Source organism: Somniosus microcephalus, chromosome 21, assembly GCF_052327205.1.
Source record: "Somniosus microcephalus isolate GS21.2 chromosome 21, FLI_Smic_1.0, whole genome shotgun sequence".
In the NCBI taxonomy this organism is placed as follows: domain Eukaryota; kingdom Metazoa; phylum Chordata; class Chondrichthyes; order Squaliformes; family Somniosidae; genus Somniosus; species Somniosus microcephalus.
The window spans coordinates 39,824,588-39,846,279 of record NC_141007.1 but is presented as its reverse complement, the minus strand read 5'-3'; positions in this window follow the sequence as shown (position 1 = coordinate 39,846,279).

Genomic DNA, 21,692 nt, shown 5'->3' with positions numbered 1-21,692 from the left:
CCTGTTCATCGATGTGAATATCAGTGTTTCTCTAACATTGCTCCAACAATGAGCCTGAACCCCAACCTCCGAACAGTGCCCTCTACATTACCAGTGCAACATTTCTGCTTTTCACACGAGTCATCTTTTGGCTTCCTGAGAGAGATGCCAAATAGAGCTTAACTATGGGCAGTTTTATACGGTGGGCTCACTCCTACAAGGAATTACATTGAGACTGCCAAACCTCATTTCACTAGGAATTCTTACAGCTGAGGCACATTGATAAACCTCCCATCCAGAGAACAGGCAGCTGGTTCATTACCAGTTGGTGTTCAATTTCTGCAGCTGTACATTTATTTTGCTCTTCAAATGTGAAAGATACAATACTGTTTCTTCCTCGAGCTGCCTAGACTTTAATTAAAAGCTGCCAAAAATCACATCTCAAAAAACTTTACTCATCAAATATAACAGTTTCTCAGCATTTCCCCTACAACACTTCACTCAGAAGGAGCACTGCAGTGTAAAGTATATGACTTACTGCTCTTTAAGAAGGGATAATGACCCAACTGTCGTCTTCTGCAACTAAACATATTGCGAATGCCTTAGAGATTTCATCAGGGTCAAGATAGAATAACAAAACGTGCTATGAAAGTTTGTTCTTCATTAGATTTTGAAAAAATTAGACGGTAAAGATCAACAGAAGCATGATCATCTCTTCAAATGGCCGTAAAAAAAATAAGTAAAGAAGCAGGCACTGGACATTACTCATCCCCCTGTCCCAGCTGTGCTGGACAGTGGAGTGACTCTTCACTTTCCTGTAGAGTGTTTTGGAAAATATTTCAGGAAAGCTATTTCAACCCAAAAGGGTGGGAAAGGAACATAAGAATAGAAGTAGGCCATTCGGTCCCTCGAGCCTGTTCTGCTATTCAATTAGATCATTGCTAATCAAATTAAGGCATTTTCTCTGAGGGAAAATTGCATCGACACTGATATGAGATCCTGTGTTCACATCTACAATACATTTGGCCGAGGAAAGCCAGAGGATAATTATGCACTGAAGATAACCTGACTATATTGAACACATGCAGATGAAACTCCTTTTTCTTGTTTTCTTTTCCCAAGCTTTATAGAAGAGGGTTGTTTATTTTGGGTGCTTTCCTCTTCAATTTTCTCCCCCGCCCTCCTTTCATGAAGGTTAGATGCCTCGCCAGGATACAGTTTCACAGATGACCCTCACCATCCCGTGCATCACACAAATGGCTGTTATTCATGCGATAACAAAATACTGCAGATGTTGGAAATCCGAAATAACAACAGAAAATGCTGGAAAAACTCAGCAGGTCAGCCCTGCCTTCGATCAATTTCTTTTCTTTCCAGTTTTGAAGAAGGGTTCGACCCAAAACGTCAACTCAAATTTCTCTTCACGGATGTTGCCTGACCTGCTGAGTTTTTCCAGCATTTTCTGTTGTTATTTTGGCTGTTATTCATGTCTGAGTTTTGCCAGAAAGTGTTGGCAGGCTATTCAACTGACTATTACAGAGAGCCTGATCCTGTCCCCACCCGACGTGCATACATTCGCACATCCAGGAGGGGTCATTGGTTGCAGTCCATTGGAAGCCTGACTCCATCTTCCCCTCTCCAACCCAGCAACTGGTGCTAATTGTAATAGAACATAAAAAATAGGAACAGGAGTAAGCCATACGGCCCCTCGAGCTTGCTTCACCATTCATTATTGTAATGACCCTACTGTGACTTGGACTATGATCAATTAACTCACCATGATCCATGGATTGAACCAAGGGCATTGGTACCAATGTACTTATTTGACTCTAAAGCGCTTTGGAATGTCCTGAGGTCATGAAAGACGCTATATAAATGCAAGTCTTTCTTTCTTTTATTCCTGCTCTTTGTGACACAACGACTCACTGGATCAACTTGCTGGTCAATTTTAATCACAAACTCTAATGACCACTGCTATGTCAGATTTTTTGGCTACGTGAAAAAGTTATCATACATTGAAATAAACTAAGATTAGAAAAGGACAGCTGATCATAGGATCTTTGGAAATTTCCCATGGCAAAGCAACTAAATATTTTTGAAGAATTACATCAATAGCAGAACCATGAAAACCTCATAGAATAATTTTTTTTATAAAGCCAGTTATTTATCTTTATATCAAGAATTCTTACAGACAGAGAAGAAATAGAAGGGACGTGGAGCTGGAGAAACTCGTCCAAAGCAGCATCTGGATCTGGGGTTGGAAGCAAATACTTAAATTACGAAAACTGCACGGAATGTTGAAAGTGGCCTGACAAACATACAACCCTGCAGCGATTTCCTGAACAACAGTTGATTTTCAAAGCTCTGCCAGCAACCAGTTGACTAGTTCAGACTCATGGACAGGTCGATGAACACATGACTGTTGAACGTACCTCATTCCTTGCAGCTGCAGCGGGCAAATGGAATCATAGCAGGAGCCAAGTAGGCAAGAACCTCAGCTCCAAAAACATTGCGTTCTCTCTGGAGCCAGTTGTGCTTTCTGCCAGCTTAAAAATATTTTCCTACGGTTTTCGTCCTTTTCACCATGATGGTTAGAGACTTAAATGGTAGACGTTTCAACTCAATCTAGAGCTGGCTAGTACCATTTACTAATAATCACTGCCACCACTGCTCATTTGCGTCAAAAGGGAAAAGAAGGAAGCCAGGGTAATTCCACCATGTCCGCTGAGTGCCTCTGATCCAAAGTGAAGCTTTGTTTCACTGATGATATCTTTTATTGACTCAATTTGAGTCCAGCAGTTGGCTGTTGGAGTGAATAAACATTTCAGTTGGAGCCACTATTGGCTCCATGGCTAGCGTCATGCTCTCCTGAGAATCCACCAGGTCGAGGACTGCAGCCACAAAAGGCCTAAAGCAGGTGCTGCACACTTTAGTATTGAGTCACATGTGAGGATTATTTTTGAATGAAATGGTTCTATTGAGAGCTTTAAAGAGAATGCTAAAACATCCCAATAAACTCAAATAAGAAAAAAGATCGGATGTTTGTTTTATTTTAGCCTGTATATGTAACTGTAAAATAGTGTCGTTGTACAAAAGATTGAGAATGATTTCCGTGGAGAATAATCTTAGAGATATGGCACAATGTCAACTTTCTAAACTACTGAGTTGCTTTTTACTGTTGTCAATTAGGAAACTTTTGTTTTAAAGTTCCCCCCAAAATGTGTTTGAATCAGACAATAATTCTGCATCTACTGAACTGAAACTGGACTGGACAACATTGCTAGAAGTTGAAAAAAGTGGATCATGTGGAGAAATACTATGCACAGGGTTCAGAATAAATATATACCAATTGGGAAGAATGGTAACAGAGGGGCAACAATGGGAGATAAGAGCAAAACATGGATTGTTCCCACAGTTTTCCACAACAGGTAGCACAGTAGACCTAGACAAATATAAAGGTAAGTAAAGGAGGTTAAGAAGTAGGTCAGGAAGAAAATAGCGAGGCCATTGAAAAGTCGCAAAGGTGACCTGTTATCACGTGATCAAGAGATAGCAAATATACTAAATGAAATCTTTTTACCCTGTGTTTATGGAAGCGGCCACAAGCTGTCTCCCCAGCAAAGAAGTTGAATTTCTGCAGTGGGAAGTGGGATGGTGAAACGGAGCAAGTATTAAAAGAAACGGGAATTTCAGATAAGACAGTCACTGATAGCATGAGGAAGAAGAATGAGACGTCAGATCCAAATGGACTTTATACAAGGGTACTTAAAAAGTGGTTAGTGAAATCAGTCTTTAGGGAATCACTAGAAATGGGTGTAGTACCTGAGGAGTGGAACGCAGCTAATCTAACACCCATCTTCAAAAAGGATTATAGGGACAAGTAATGCATATGCCAGTGAGCCTTATATCTGTTGTGGGTAAAGTGTTACAAGGCGTCTGAAAGAGGGGATAATGAAACACTATGGCTATGGTATGGTAAGAGGGAGTCAGCATGGATTTATGGGAGAAAAGTCTTGCAAACAAATTTACTGGAGCTTTTCTAGGCAATGACAAACCTTCTTGACAACAGAAGTTCTCTGGATGTGATATATTCATATTTTGGCAAAGCTTTTGTACTACGCAAACAGTTAATCCACAAGATCGTAAAGCATGAGACGAGGAAAGCTTTAAACTGGAATGAAAATTGGTTAAACCCGACAAATCAAAGGGTGGTTGGGAATGGGCTTGTGTCAACATGGCAAGGAGTCATTAGCGAAATATCATAGGGATTAGAACCGGGGCCATTGCTGTTTACAGTGTACATAAGTGATTGGAGCTGGGAACAGAAACATAGTCAGCTAGGTCTTTAGGTGACATCAAATTGTGGGGTGAGATTCAATCATTAGGGAAGAAACAAACCAAATACAAAGGGACCTAGATAGGTTGGGAAGGTGGGCTGATGAGTGATACATTTATTCACATTAAATGCAATTTAAGTTAATGAGATTAGGGAGGGGAACTAAGCAGTGGGAATATAAATTAAATGGCTATAGGCTCCAGGACATAACGTAGGACAGAGATTTGAAGGCATTGATGGAAACCAATTACACAATGTGCAGCAGCAGGAAGGAAAGTTAACTAGACCTTGGGGTGTACAGCACGAGAAAACAGCACAAATTTGAGGAGGTGATAATGAGTCTGTACAATGCACGAGTTCCGTCACATCTGGAGTATTGAAAATAATTCTGATCCTCGTACTACAGCAAGGATATCTGGGCATTGGAGTCAGTGCAAAAAAGGCAACAAAATTGATACTTAGCTTAAAGCAGCTGTGCTATGAGGAGAGATTGAAGAGCATGAACTTGAGGAGAGAAGATTTGTGAAGATAGTATTTCTACCCAAAATTCACAAAAATATGCCCGGAATTCAGAAATTTGAATGACGACCAAAAACTCCCATACCTACTAGGGGAAGAGAGAAATTGCATAACACTAGCGGCACACTATGTTACAGCTTGCCATAAGCAGAGGGACAACCAGTAAATATAAGAAAAGAGTATATATAAATTATATGAAAGTATATATTTATACACTCAGGGATATATCTGTTTATACACTGTACGGATAGATCTGTATTTTTGTGAACAAACATGAATGTTTTCCGATGCTTTGACAACATAAGATGTAACTTGTCATGCCAATAAAGCGATTTGAATTGAATTGAATAGTATTCAATTTAATGTTTCATTAATTTGAAGCATGATAATGGCCCGGATTTTGCGGTCAGCGGTGAATGAATGACACTCGCCATTCATTAAGCTTACAGCTGCTCCCAGACTTTTTGTGGGCTTTTGAGTGGCAACTTATGGTCATCGAGAGTGCGAAACAGTGTGGCGCCCTCTACAGGGGATCTGGGACCTGTATGAACAGGGAAAGCAACAGCGGCTCTGAATTTCTGATTGGAGGCTTCCTGCGTGCGGAGGCCTCCGATTGGAAAGAAATCTACAAACCTACCTGCTGGTTCCGTAGATCCCAAGGCTTTCGATCCTGGGCCTCTCCTGTTGGAAATGCGCAGAGGCCCAGGTATCCCTGGAGCGCATGCAGTTCGCAAGCGCCCCTGGGATCACGTGGGCCAGGCGAACCAGTCAAAGAAGGGAATCCCCATTCATACTTTTGACAGTTCCGTATGGACAGAACTATCAAAAGTATGAATGGGGATCACATTTAAAAACACGCTAAAACATTAAATAAATTTTAACTTACCTTTTTGAAGAGTATTTTTTAATTTATAAATGAATTATCAAATTTTAATTTTTCTATTTTTCAACACTCTTAAGCTGGTAAAAGTAGGCCTTACGTCTGCTTTTACCAGGCGTAAGAATTGTATGGCCTTTCAGCGGGCGGAAGTGGTGCAGAGAGTGGAACTCTCCACCCGCAGAGGCTCTTCTCCCAGGCAGGCGGATGATCGGTCAAGAGAATTCTTGACAGATTGGAAGTGCCGGGTTTTAGCGCATGCACTTCGCATGATTGAAAACGGCACTTGCCCGGCCCCTACGGGTGCGTACACACCTCGTACCCACCCGTGGGGGTTGGAAAATCCGGCCCAGCGTGTCTCTTTAACCAATCAGATTGAAGAATCCTTGGTGAGGCATACAGTCTAAACCAGGAAGTGTAAGTTAGAATATTTAATTCAATGTAAAATCATCTACAGAAAGTGACATAAAGAGAGGGAAAGAAAGAGTGAAAGAGATTAAAAAAAAAGACAGAAACACAAAGTAAAACAAAGCTTTATTTTAATTTTTGACTTTTTAAATATCTCCATTAATAATTAAAATCTGAAAGAATGAGACTCCACTCTTGTAAAAGTAAATTTTCAGTGCCAGAGAGGTTGTTTGGCAGTAATTATGACTTTTCACACCGTTAAAAATTCACTTACACTTGACTGGACAAGCCCTAACTTTTTCTGGTGTGTTTATTGTGTTTCTAGTGGGTAAGTACAGCAACTTCACGCCCTTCATGCGTTTTAATGCCGAGTCTTTCAGCGAGATACCAGTGTAGCAAAGCTTGTGGAGGAACCAGGACAAATCGGACAGCAACTTCCTGATTTCCACATTTAACTGTGTATGTGCAGACACTGGAAGTTGCTGTCCGATTTACTCCATAATAACGGCGAGCGCTGATAGCCTCTCTGTTTTTCTTAATGCAAAATTCGAGCCATTATCTTCGAAATTGCCACAAACTTGAGAACTGGAAAATGGGATCAAGTTTATAAGAGGGAAGGTGTTTATGCAGACAATGGTCAATGAATTGGAGCAGACAGCCCTGGGAGGCAGTAGAGACAGTGTGGAAACATTTAAAGGAGAATTGGATATATATTTGAGGGAGTAGACAATTAAAGGTTATTAATTTTGGGGTCTAGCCAGATGAACTGCAGCATCTTTACCAGTCCTGTATTTTCCAATGTTCCTATGTACTGGTTTTACATAGTTTAACACTTTTGTGAAGTAAGTTCAACTTTCCTTTTAAAAGTATTTTCTCCATTTATTTAATTTTATCACTTATTTTGTGCTGTTTATCTCTTCAAACTCTCAGTAGAGCCATACACTGTGCTGAGCCCAAGAGTACTCCCAGGCTTCAGCCAGAGCCATTCTGCAGCTGGGATCTATGTAAGAGAAGCTTGCCTACTGATCTCCCTCCTTCATTATAGAAATATGCCACATCTCTTCTCAACAGTTTGATGGGAACCTAGAAAAGATCCAGAGCTAATTGTGTGAGGAATTATAAGAGCAAAGTGCATCCTACAACTTTACAGCATAGTGCATGGCTACAATGATGCACCAATGCATTGCATTACCAAACCGTACAAAGTAAATTATTTTTATAATAAGAGGGTAATCATTACAAATAAATCACAAATCTAAGTAGGAAAGCAGTCTAACCTTTAACAGTGAGGTTATAAGCATTCTTAAAAACATGTTAAAGGATAAAATGTTACCCTGGCTTACATATTAATGTAGTAATATATGTTCTTAGCATGACATTTTTTAGTCTCCTTTCATTGCACATCATTCTCCAGTCAAGAGATTGGGCAGGTAATCTACTCCCAGGCATTTGTCAAATTACCGATTTGTAACTTCCTGTTAAGGTCCTAGCCCAGGATGACTCAGCTACTAATTTGCCCTGAATGTCTTTGGAGAAGCAATCAGGTCCTGCTCTCCCTAGTTCCCTGATGGCATGGCTAGGATTAGGATGGCAGTCTTGATTCACATGCTAATACTGAGTGACCCAGAGCTTTGGAGCAACAATGCACTACATCCATAATGCTTAAGTTTGTGGTTTTACTCATGAATTTGAGGAACTTTAAATACATTACCTACAGGGACTGAGCATTTCAGGTTTTGAATATAACTGGTAAAGCCATCAGCCATTAGTAGTGTTAAATCCGTGAATCTTTAGGTAGTGTGTCCTTCAAATAATCGACAGAGACTGCAGAGGAACAATCAACAGGTGTTTACTGGATGAGGGTTGCTCTAAAACTAAAGTACAGATCCCTGCTCAGGGTTTATATACAGGTGTGGTCACTGCCGGTACTACAGTATACAGGAGCTGTAAAAAGTAGTTCTCCCCTTAAAGGTACACACACTACAATTCCTCCCCTTTTAGATTAACAGTACCATAACATTCATTTAACAATTAAAACTTTTAACATGCAACATTAACTGAAAATAGTCCATTTATAAATTCAGTCTTTGGGGCAGCTTCCTGATCCTTTCTGGATAGCGCCTTTCCTGAGTGTCTTGCTCTTGGTGCGGAGGCGATTCTGCCCCCCTGTTGTCAGTTGGTTCATCAGCTTCCGATGCTACTGTTTCTGGGGTAGATGCTACCTGTATGTCGGGTTCATCACCAGGTACGCGAGACATGGGGTTGACTCGTTCCTGTGACGCTAGGATCTGGTCGACATGGCGTCTCACAATGTTCTCCCCAACATCCACTGTGTACATTAGTGGCCCCTGCCGTGTGCATATCGTTCCTGGTTGTCATTTCTCTGTTCGGTAGTCGCGGGCCAAGACTGGTTGCCCTACATTGAAGCTCCTTGTCGGCTTCTCATTGATGTGCTGGAATTGCTTATTCTCAACATTTCTTTGTACATTTGGTCTGAGCAAATCCAGACAAGATCTCAACCTTCGGTTAAAGAACATCATGGCCGGGGTCTGGTTGGTAACTGCATGTGTTGCATTTCTGTAGGCTAACAGGAAATTGTCCGCCTTATGCTGCAGTGGAATGTCGTCATCGCACATGGCCCTTACTGCCTTTTTAAAGGTTTGTACGAACCTCTCAGCCAATCCATTTGTGGCTGGATGATACGGGGCGGATGTGTAATGCCTTACCCCATTCCTTCTCATAAATTTCCAAAACTCTTCGGACACAAACTGTGGTCCGTTATCAGAGCAAATCTGCTCTGGCAAGCCGTTCCTGGCAAATATGGTCCGTAGGACTGCAATCGTTTTCTCCGTGGTGGTGGAGGACATTTTGATCACCTCAGGCCATTTCGAGTGCGCATCCACGGCTATTAAGAACATTGAGTCCATGAATGGACCAGCAAAATCAATATGCACCCGTTGCCACGGAGAGGAGGGCCACTCCCATGGGTGTAGAGGGGCATGTGGTGGTGCATTTTGGACCTTCTGGCATCCTGAGCAGCTCTTTGTCAGGTCCTCGATTTGCTGATCGATCCCCAGCCACCACACATAAGCCCTAGCAAGGCTTTTCATTTTCACCCCTCCCAGATGGCCTTCGTGAAGCTCATTGAGCACTCTCTCCCTTAACTTGGGTGGAATTACCACTTGGGATCCACACATCAAGGTCCCCTGGCATACTGACAGCTGTTCTCTTCTGGATGAGAATGCTGGCAACAGTGAGTCGCCATGTGTTGGCCATTCCTTCACCATCAAATCATATACCCGAGACAGTGTCGGGTCATTTCGGGTCTCCTTCTCTATACCAGCGTCAATTATAGTCGAATAAAATATTTCGACAGGGTCCACTGCTGGAGCTTCCTCCGCAGCAGGCAGTGGCAAGCGTGATAGCCCATCAGCGTTTCCATGCTGTTTCATGCCCTTATACTCGATTTCATATTGGTTCGCCCCTAGAAAAAGGGACCATATTTGTAGCCGTTTCGCAGTCATCACCGGAACGCCCTTCTTTGGATTAAAGATGGAGACAAGTGGTTGGTGGTCAGTCAGCAAGGTAAACTTTTGCCCGTGCAGATAGTGGTTGAACTTTTTTACTCCCCATACTAGGCTGAGGGCCTTCCTGTCAATCTGGGCGTAGTTACGCTCGGCTGAGGTTAGTGACCGAGACGCAAAGGCTACTGGCCTCTCCAAGCCGTCCGGGAATTTGTGCGATAGCACCGCACCAATACCATAGGGTGATGCATCACACGCCAACCGAATTGGTAGTGCTGGGTTGAAATGAGCCAACACCTCTTTTGATGTGATCAATTCTTTGCACTTCTGGAAAGCTCGTTTACATGGTACCCCCGTTTGCAGTAGGGTGTTCAGTGGGTGTAGTACGGTAGAAAAATTTGGCAAGAACTTATGGTAGTAGTTCACCAGCCCGAGGAATGTCCTCAGTTGTGACACATTTTCCGGGGCTGGAGCCTTGACTACTGCCTCAATCTTTTCAGGGGACTTATGTATCCCCTCTTCATCAATAACATGGCCACAATATGAGATCTGCTTCTGGAAAAACTCGAATTTGTGGCGATTAGCTCGGAGCCCATATTCCTTCAATTTAGTGAGCACCTGCTCCAGGTTGACGAGGTGATCACTGTCATTTTCGCCCGTGACCAGGATGTTGTCCAAATAACACTGGGTCCCTGGAATCCCTTGCAGGACTTGATCCATTGCCCTTTGCCAAATAGCCGGAGCTGATGCTACCCTGAACACCAGCCGGTTGTATTGGTAGAGACCTTTATGAGTGTTGATCGTGGGGTACTGTTTCGAGGCTTCTTCTACCTCCATTTGCAGGTACGCCTGGGCCAGATCAATCTTAGTAAAGCGTTTTCCTCCAGATAGCGAGGCGAAAATATCTTCAATCCGCGGAAGCGGATATTGTACCGTGTGAAGGACTGGGTTCACTGTCACCTTAAAGTCCCCAGAGATGCGAACCTTCTTTGGTTCCCCAGGCATATTACTCAACGACCTCTTCATTACAGGAACGATGGGTGTAGCCCACTCGCTCCAGTCCACTTTGGACAGTGCTCCTGAACGTTCCAAACCTTCCAGCTCTGCTTTGACGGCTGGGCGGATCACATAAGGTACCGGTCTGGCCTTAAAAAACTTTGGGCTTGCATTTTCCTCTATTTTGATCATCGCTGTTATGCCTTTTAGTGTTCTGAGTCCCTCCTGGAACACTTCTTGTGCGTCAGTTAGCACTTTTGACAGTCGTCCAGGTGTGACGTCGTCATCCTTTTTGGCATCTACAGTCAGTGCTTGTATGGAATGCCAATCTAGCTGTATCTTCTGGATCCATTCACGTCCTAGTAGTGGTGGTCTTCCATCTGGCAATACATATAGGTCAATTTTTGGTGTTTCCTTGCCGTTATATGTAACGTTCACCCTTATTTTTCCTTTGGGGTAGACTTTTTGCCCCGTGTACGTCTTCAAGACAATCTCTGTATCTCTCAAGGGTATATGTGAGAATAGCCACTTGTAGTCCCTTTGGTTTATGACTGTTAGGGATGATCCTGTGTCCAATTCCATTTTCACTTGGACTCCGTCTATCTTGAGCGTGACCCAGATAGTTTGGTGATCCTCCATTTTGATTACATGATGTAGTTTCAGACAACCCAGCTCCTTGCTTCCGGAGTCTGTATCACTTTTCTGTTCATCTGAACTACTCTCCTTCACCTTATGTACCTTTTTGTACTTCTCCTGTGGAGATTTCTTGCTGCTGGTTTTCTTTCCCGACCTGCAGACGCTTGCTATGTGTCCTACTTCTCCACACTGTCTGCACACTTGGTCCTTGAACCAACAATCCTTATGGTCATGTGTTGTTCTGCCGCAGCGATAACACTTCCCTGCTCCATATTACATTTCATTTGTGTCATTTTCTTGCGGTCTCCGTTGTATCTCTGCAGCGCCCCGTGCGGCTGCTTCGTGTGATACTGCCATGCTGAAAGCCTTGTCCAGCGTAAGATCCTTTTCTGATAGAAGCCATTTCTGGGTTCCTTCACTTTGAAGCCCCCACACAAACTTGTCCCTTAAAGTATCTGCTAGTCCCGTTCCAAACTGGCAGTGTTTCGATAGCTTGCGCAGTTCCGTTAAATACTCAGTATTACTTTCGTCTTTATGCTGGTTCCTTTTGTGGAACTTAAATCTTTCTGTTATCAGCAGCAGTGTGGGGTTTAAGTGGTCCTGTAGGATTGCCACTATGCTTTCAAAATCCTTTTCCACTGGCTTCTCTGGGGTTACTAGGTTTCGCAGTAAGCCATACGTTTTTGCACCCATGGAATTCAACAATACCAGTGCTTTCCTGGCACCTGGTACTTCATTTGCCTTGCAGTACACTTCTATGCGTTCTACATATGTTGTCCAATCTTCGACTTCATTGTCGAACGCTGTGAAACTGCCACTCTTCGGCATCCCTGGGTGTGGTTAGATTGGCTTAAAATGGCATCTCCCGCGCTCTCCCTTCTTCTCCGCTGGCTCAAAATGGCGTCTCCCACGCATTCCCTTCTTCTCCACTGTGGCTCAAAAATGGCGTCTCCCGCGCTCTCCCTTCTTCTCCGCTGCAGCTGAAATGGCGTCTCCCGCGCTTCCTTTCTTCCCCCGTGGACGCTGCTCAGCTCTTGAACACCGGCCGCGCTCTGCGCGTTTTCCTGCGCGCCTCTCTGGTTGACGCCGCTCGGTCCTGAACCCCGGCTGCGCCCTGTGCACTTTAGCCTCTCTTGTCGACGCCACTCGGTCTTCAACCCCGGCTGCGCCCTGTGCGCTTTACCCTCTCTCTTACCCCGTCGACACTGCTCGGCCTTTTTCTGTGCCGTCGGTCGGCTCCAACCGCCGCCATCCGGGAAGGGTCTGCGCCGTACCTGCTGGCAGCCCGCTGCGCTGGATCGTCGCGACTGGAGAACCAAGCCCAGCTCTCCACAGCCGCCTCTGCGATGCTCAAGCCCTCTCTGGATGGTCAACGCCCGCACTGGTGGAATCGGCCTTCTTCTTCAGAGTTGCAGGTAGGTTCGAATCGACTCGTCGCCACTGTTAAATCCGTGAATCTTTAGGTAGTGTGTCCTTCAAATAATCGACAGAGACTGCAGAGGAACAATCAACAGGTGTTTACTGGATGAGGGTTGCTCTAAAACTAAAGTACAGATCCCTGCTCAGGGTTTATATACAGGTGTGGTCACTGCCAGTACTACAGTATACAGGAGCTGTAAAAAGTAGTTCTCCCCTTAAAGGTACATGCACTACAAGAAGTAAGCCTCGACTTTATGGTTTTAAAGTACACTGATCCTTAGGCAGAATAGTAAGCATATACTATCTGTCAACATTAGGCTTTAAATACATTAGCTAATTGACAGATGAGGCCATGCAGATACAAGCTATCAATATTGCTATCAACATGTTAGAAATAAAATATATTGGCTGGCATTTTGTGGTCAGTGGCGAAGGAACACGCTCACCATTCGTCATGCTGACAGCTGCCCACAAACATTTGGCGAGCTTTTGAGCAGCAACTTGCACTATTTAGAGGTCATTTTCAGTGATGCGCACTCTCCAGGGGATCTGGGGCGTCTGAGAGCAGATCAAGAAACAGAGAGGCTCTTCAACCAATTAGACTGAAGAATCCTCACTGAGACACGGAGGGTGATTTTCTCAATGGGGAGCTTTTGGAGGCGGGACTCCCACTTGTCGGGTTTCAGTCCCGCCTCCATCAACTTCTAGCCAACACACGCTATTTTCCCTTGATTGACCTTGTTAAGCCCGCTCAGCGGGCTTAGCAGGCCAATTAAGGGAAAGCCGGTTGCAGAGAACGTCAACGTATGACGTTTCATCTGTCAACATTTTTGACAGATGTATTGTCATCGTTTGACAGCTCTGTGAAGCTGTCAAACAGTGACATTCTCTGTAGTTTGATGAGGTCTTGAATTCAAGACCTCATCAAACCTCTTTCTTGTGCAGAAATGAGATGGTTGTTGCATTGGAGAATGCAATGGCCATCTGTCATCTCTACCGCGGAGGTACGAGGCTCGCCGCATACCCACTGACTGAAGCCTGCAGGAAGAAACAAAGGTAAGTACACTTTTTCTAACACTTTGCACTTACCTCAGATACTCACCTCTCCACATTTGCACCCATCACTCACCTCCACAGCACACTTTTGGATCCCTCAGACCCCCTACTTGCCTCGGTGACCTGGCGGGTTTCGGAGCCTTTGGGAAGCCCGCACTTGTGTGGGCAAAAAGGGGATAATCCTATTTTCTGCATGTTAACTATCTGTTGACAGGCAGTTAAGTGGATGTAATCCCTTCCCGCCTCCAAGGAGATGGGACCCGACGCCCGACAGCTTCCCGCCTCCCAGGAAGATGGCATGCAGACAAGTTGGGGGCGGGATGGGCACCCGCCCCCAAATTCTGCCATTTTCCCGGCAGTCCCGCCTCTAAACCCGCCTCCCCAGGGCTGGCAAGATCACGCCCACAGAGTCTAAACCAGGAAATATAAATTAGATTTTATTCAATGTAAAATCATGTACAGAAAGCAAAATAAAGATTGGGAAAGAAAGATGGGATTAAAAGAGAGTTATAAAAGAAACAGACAGAAAAAGTAAAAAAAAAATTAAATTTTTATTTAAAAAAAAATATCTTCAACACTAATTAAGTTCTGAAGGAATGACACTCCATACTTGTAAAATTAAATTTTCAGGGCCAGAGAGGTTGTTTGGCAGTAATTATCACTTACCATGCCATTAAAGGCTGACACTCCAGTACAGTGCTGAGGGAGTGCTGTACTGTCGGAGGTGCCGTGTTTCGGATGAGACGTTAACCCGAGGCCCCGTTTGCTCTCTCAGGTGGACGTTAAAGATCCCATGGCAGTATTTCGAAGAAGAACAGGGGAGTTATTCCCAGTGTCCTGGCCAATATTTATCCCTCAATCAACATAACAAAAAAAACAGATTATCTAGTCATTATCATATTGCTGTTTGTGGGAGCTTGCTGTGTGCAAATTGGCTGCTGCGTTTCCCACATTACAACAATGACTACACTCCAAAAGTACTTCATTGGCTGTAAAGTGCTTTGAGACGTCCGGTGGTCATGAAAGGCGCTATATAAATGCAAGACTTTCTTTTCTTTCTTTTTAAAAATTCACTTACTCCTGAATGCACCAGCCCTAACTTTTTCTGGGGTGGTTAGTGGGAAATTACAGCAGCTTCCCGCCCTTACATGGATTTCAATGCTGAGTCTATCGGCAAGGACTGCTAGAGGTCAGTCTGTGGGGAGTGGGGTATCTCTGACAGCAAATTCGGGATTTCTGTGTTTAACTGCGCATGTGCAGGCGCCGGAAGTTGCTGTCCGATTTACTCCTGAATAACGGTGAGCGGCGATAGCCTTACCGTTATTCTTGATGCAAAATCCAGGCCGTTATACCTTTGCTCTCGTAACAGTAACTTGTTTAGGGCAGCTGTTACCAAATATGAATATGCCTTGTGGAGCAGAAATACCTCTTTGATGAACAAAGCTAAAGTTCTGATGAAAGGCCATCGACTTGAAATGTTAACTCTGTTTCTCTCTCCACAGATGCTGCCTGACCTGCTGTATGTTTTTATTTAAGCTAAAGATTGTATTTTATCCTGTTTTGTGATAACATGGATTGTTTCTTTAAGGAGCCACTGGAGCCTTTTCAGGATGAGATATTTGACAGTTTGACCAGGGCGGACTTTCAAAACACACTCGACATGAAATTCTACTTCAGCTGTTTCTTCTCTACCAACTAGATCGTTAAACTAATTTTTCATGTCAAATGACGGCATTGAACTTAATTTTTTTGCTGTTTCTTTTTATTCAGATGTTTGTAATTTATTTTTAATTTTAAGGTTAAGATAGTAATTGTACAAATTCCTGTTGCTGCCAGGAGTGTAGAACGGGAATTCGGGCTTGCACTGCCTGCAATCTTCCGTCCCTATAACTTAATAGAAACATAGAAACATAGAAGATAGGAGCAGGAGTAGGCCATTCAGCCCCTTGAGCCTGCTCCGCCATTCAATGAGATCATGGCTGATCATCCAAACTCAGTACCCTGTCCCTGCCTTCTCCTCATATCCCTTGATCCCTTTGGCCTTAAGAAATATATCTAACTCCTTCTTGAATATATTTAATGAATTGGTCTCAACTGCCTTCTGTGGTAGAGAATTCCACAGGTTCGCCACTCTCTGGGTGAAGAAATTCCTCCTCATCTCTGTCCTAAATGGCTTGCCCCTTATCCTTAGACTGTGACCCCTGATTCTGGACTCCCCCGCCATCGGGAACATCCTTCCTGCATCTAGTCTGTCTAGTCCTGTTAGAATTTGATAAATTTCAATGAGATCCCCTCTCATTCTTCTAAACTCCAGTGAGTATAAGCCCAGTTGACCCAATCTCTCCTCATACATCATTCCTGCCATCCCAGGTATCAGACTGGTGAATCTTCGCTGCACTCCCTCCATGGCAAGAACATCCTTCCTCAGATAAGGCAACCAAAACTGCACACAATACTCAAGGTGTGGTCTCACCAAGGCCCTGTACAACTGCAGCAAGACATCCTTGTTCCTGTACTCGAATCCTCTCGCTACGCAGGCCAACATACCATTTGCCTTCTTAACCGCCTGCTGCCCTTGCATGCTTACCTTCAGCGACTGGTGCACAAGGACACCCAGGTCTCGTTGCACTTCCCCTTCTCCCAATCTATTGCTGTTCAGATAATAATCTGCCTTCCTGTTTTTGCCACCAAAGTGGATAACCTCACATTTATCCACATTATACTGCATCTGTCATGCATCTGCCCAACCACCCAACCTGTCCAAATCATACTGGAGTTTCTCAGCATCCTCCTCACAGCACACACGCCCACCCAGCTTTGTGTCGTCTGCAAACTTGGAGATATTACATCTAGTTCCCTCGTCTAGATCATTAATATACATTGTGATTAGCTGGGGTCCTAGGACCGATCCCTGCCGTACCCCACTAGTCACTGCCTGCTGTTGTGTATGTACCTTTAAGAGAATAACTGGTCTCAGACTGCAGTACCGGCAGTGACCACCCCTGTATAAAAGGCGCTAGTAAGCCTCTGTAGTTTCAGTTTCCCGATTGACTCCTTTCAGTAAAGACTTGTTTTGTTCAACTCCTGCTGTCCGTGTCTCAATCATACACGGACATAATACTGGTGACGAGCAGATACGAACTTACCTATAGTCTGCACCACCTCCTGGGATCCATTCCTGCAGCGAAGTGAGCAGAGGTCGAGGCCAGAAGGAAGAAAGAAGCAGTAGAAATGGGCGTCGACCGTGGGCATCCGCCCCTGTGTTAGCGGAGTTGAAGATTGCTGGAGAAGCTGTCGAAAGCGGGGCCTGGTTCCTGTCGAAGGTGCTTCAGCTAATTGGGCTGGTGGCAGGTAGTACACTGATCCTTCCTGGGCTGCGGCGGTCGCGAACTCAAGCGGGTGGCTTGCAACGGGGCCGAGCAGCGTTGTCGGGAAGAGGAGAGAGAGAGGGTGGAGCACACAGGGCACGGCCGGTGCTATGAAGCCGGGCTGTGTATAGACCCGAGAAGAGGGAGGCAAGAGTCCCACAGGGTTGTCCCACGACGGGAAAATAATAAAAATTAAAAAAAAAGAAATATTAAACACGCAGGAAACCACGAGGAGCTGCAGGTTGCAACGGAAACCGCGGAAAGCAGTGCTAGCAACAGCGGGGAAGAAGGCAAAAGTGCGGGAGGCGCCATCTTAATCAGCGGGGGAAGAAGGCAAAGCGCAGGAGGCGCCATTTTGTTAAATCGGGAAAGAAAGCAAAGCGCGGGAGGCGCCATTTTAGATTTTCAAGATGCCGAAGACTGGCTGTATCACTGCCTTTGATAATACAATAGAGGACTGGACCACGTATGTGGAAAGAGTCGCGGTATATTGCGAGGCAAACGAAATAGCCGATGAGAAAAAGGCATCGGTATTGCTAAACTTAATGGGCGCTAGAACGTACGGCCTATTGTGGGACCTGATTACTCCAGCCAAACCAAAGGCGAAGAGTTTTAACGAAATTGTTGCTGTCCTACAGGATCACCTAAACCCTGCACCGCTGTTGATAGCCGAAAGATTTAAATTCCACAGGAGAACTCAGCATAAAGATGAGAGCAATGCTGAGTACCTTACGGAACTATGCAATCTATCAAAGCACTGCCAGTTCGGAGCAGGACTGGCGTATACACTACGGGACAAATTTGTCTGTGGACTCCTGAGTGAAGGAACACAGAAGAAGTTACTCTCAGAGAAAGAGCTGACGCTAGATAAGGCTTTCAGCATGGCAGTATCGTACGAAGCAGCAGCCAGGGGAGCTGCGGATATTCAACAAAAGCCACAGGAATACAGCACCCACGAAATGACACGGGGATTTGCAAAATGTTATCGCTGCGGCAGAACTAACCATGACCAGAAGGACTGCTGGTCCAGGGACAAAATATGCAGGCAATGCGGAAAGATGGGACACATTGCACGAGTTTGCAGGTCTGGGAAGAAGACCAGCGACAACAAAAAGGCTACTAAGGAACCGTACAAGAAAGTACAAAAGATGACGGACAGTAGTTCCGAAGACCAGATGAGCGGTAGTGAACCCGGGAACAGGAGACTAAGCTGTCTCAAACTTCACAATGTAATCGCAAAAGAGGATCACCGAACCATTTGGGTCAACCTCATGATAGCAGGGTCCCAAGTTAAAATGGAATTGGATACAGGATCAGCGCTAACCATCATGAATCGACGAGACTACGAGCGGCTATTCTCACACATACCCTTGAGAGAGACATCCATCGTCTTGACGACGTATACGGGGTAAAAGGTATACCCCAGAGGAAAAATAAGGGTGCCTGTCGAATACAACGGCAAGAAAATACGGAAATTGTATCTCTACATACTGCAAAATGGTGGCCCACCGTTATTGGGACGTGAATGGATCAGGAAGATAAGCTTAGATTGGCACTCCATTCATGCAATGACGGTGGACGGTAAAAAAGATGAAGACGTCACTCCTGGACGATTGTCAACAATCTTAGCTAACGCCAAAGAGATATTTCAACAAGAACTGGGCACTCTTAAAGGCGTAACCACCTCGATAAAAATAGAAGAGAATGCAATTCCCAACTTTTTCAAAGCAAGACCGGTACCATATGCAATTCGCCCAGCCGTCGAGGTAGAGCTGGAGAATCTGGAGAAGGCAGGCGTGTTGTCTAAGGTCAACTGGAGCGAGTGGGCGACACCCATCGTTCCTGTCATGAAGAAAACGTTAAGCAATAAGTCTGAGGAGCCAAGGAAGGTTCGCATCTGTGGGGATTTCAAGGTGACGGTGAACCCAGTCCTTCACACAGTACAATATCCTCTTCCAAGGATAGAAGACATCTTCGCCTCACTGTCTGGAGGGAAGCGTTTTACAAAAATTGACCTAGCACAAGCATATTTGCAGATGGAGGTTGAAGAATCATCTAGGAAGTATCTCACGATAAACACTCACAAAGGTCTTTACCAGTATCATCGATTGGTATTCGGAGTAGCATCGGCTCCGGCGATATGGCAAAGAGCGATGGAACAAGTCCTGCAAGGGATTCCGGGGACTCAGTGTTACTTGGACGACATCCTTGTGACAGGTGAAGATGACAGTGAACACCTTAACAACCTAGAACAGGTGCTCACTAGACTACAGGAACATGGGCTACGAGCCAACTGCCCCAAGTGCGAGTTTTTTAAGAAACAGATATCGGATTGTGGCCACGTGATTGATGAAGAGGGGTTACATAAGTCCCCTGACAAAATTGAAGCGGTTGTTAAGGCCCCAGCGCCTGAAAATGTGTCGCAACTGAGGTCATTCCTCGGATTGGTGAATTACTACCATAAGTTTTTGCCGAATTTGTCGACAATTCTGCACCCACTGAATGCCCTGCTATGAACGGGAGTAGCATGGAAATGGAGCAATGACTGTAAGTGGGCCTTTCAGAAGAGTAAGGACTTAATCACTTCAAGAGAAGTATTGGCTCACTACAACCCAGCACTGGCGATCAGACTGGCGTGTGATGCGTCTCCCTACGGCATTGGGGCGGTACTTTCACATAAATTCCTTGATGGTTTAGAGAGGCCGATAGCTTTTGCGTCACGCTCGTTAACTTCTGCCGACGTAACTACGCCCAGATTGACAGAGAGGCCCTCAGCCTAGTGTGGGGGGTGAAGAAGTTCAATCACTACCTGCACGGTCAAAAATTTACTCTACTAACCGATCATCAACCTCTTGTCTCCATTTTCAACCCTCAGAAGGGCGTACCGATAATGACAGCGCAACGGCTGCAGAGGTGGTCCCTTTTCCTAGGGGCACACCAATATGACATCGAGTACAAAGGAACTAAACAGCATGGGAATGCTGATGGATTGTCACGCCTACCGTTGCCGACGGTGGAAGAAGGTGACCTTGTAGTGGATCCAATGGAGTTATTCCACTCGACCATAGTCGAATGTCTCCCTGTGACGAATGCAAACATAGAAAAGGAAACACGGAATGACCCGACACTATCACGGGTCTATGATTTAATGGTGAAGGGATGGCCAGCACATGGCGAACCACTGCTGCCAGCATTCTCGCCGAGAAGAGAACAGCTGTCAGTGTGCAGAGGAACCTTGATGTGTGGATCCAGAGTAGTAATTCCACCTAAGTTGACGGATAGATTGCTCAATGAGCTTCATGAGGGTCACCTGGGTGGGGTAAAAATGAAGAACTTAGCCAGAGCGTTTGTGTGGTGGCCGGGAATCGATAGAGAAATCGAAGAGATGACCAAGAGCTGTGCAGGATGCCAGAAGGTCCAAAACGCCCCACCACAAGCTCCTCTACATCCATGGGAGTGGCCCTCATCTCCATGGCAAAGGGTGCACATTGATTTTGCTGGTCCCTTCATGGACTCGATGTTTTTAATTGCGGTGGATGCACATTCAAAGTGGCCAGAGGTAATAAAGATGTCCTCAACCACGACGGAAAGGACTATCACAGCTTTGCAAACCATATTCGCCAGGAATGGGCTGCCTGAACAGATTTGCTCTGACAATGGACCACAGTTTGTGTCTGAAGAGTTCCGGAGGTTCTTAAAGAACAATGGTGTTAAGCATTACACATCTGCCCCATATAATCCAGCCACTAATGGATTGGCTGAGAGGTTTGTTCAAACATTCAAGAAGGCTATCAAGGCAATGTGTAATGAAGATATACCCCTACAACACAAGGTGGACAACTTCTTGTTTGCCTACTGGAATGCGACACATGCGGCTACCAACCAAACTCCAGCCATGATGTTCTTCAATCGAAGACTGCGATGCCGCTTGGATTTGGTTAAGCCAAACGTCCGAAGAGATGTGGAGAACAGGCAGTTTCAGAATATGAATGAAAGGCCGACCAGGAGTTTTAAGATAAGTCAACCAGTTTTGGCCCGGGACTACCGCACTGAGAAATGGCAGCCAGGAACGATTTGTACACGGCAAGGACCTCTCATGTATACCGTGGACGTTGGAGAGAGCATTGTAAGACGCCATGCTGACCAGATTCTAGAGTCACTGGAAAACGTCAACTCCACACCACGATCTGATACACCTGGCAATGAAATCGACGTACCAATTGCAGCTACCGCAGAATCGGTGATATTGGAAGCAGATGAACCAAACAACGACATTGATCCCGACTCAACCTTGCCAGAGGAACCTGATACCCCAAAGAGGCGTTATCCAGACAGGATCAGGAAGCCTCCTCAAAGACTGAACTTATAATTGCTTAAACTCAACCAATGTATCTAGCAACCGTAATTGTGATTGTAATTAGTTATCATTTAGTTGTTAAATGAATGTTATGTACTGTTTATCTAAAAGGGGAGGAATTGTTGTGTATGTACCTTTAAGAGAATAACTGGTCTCAGACTGCAGTACCGGCAGTGACCACCCCTGTATAAAAGGCGCTAGTAAGCCTCTGTAGTTT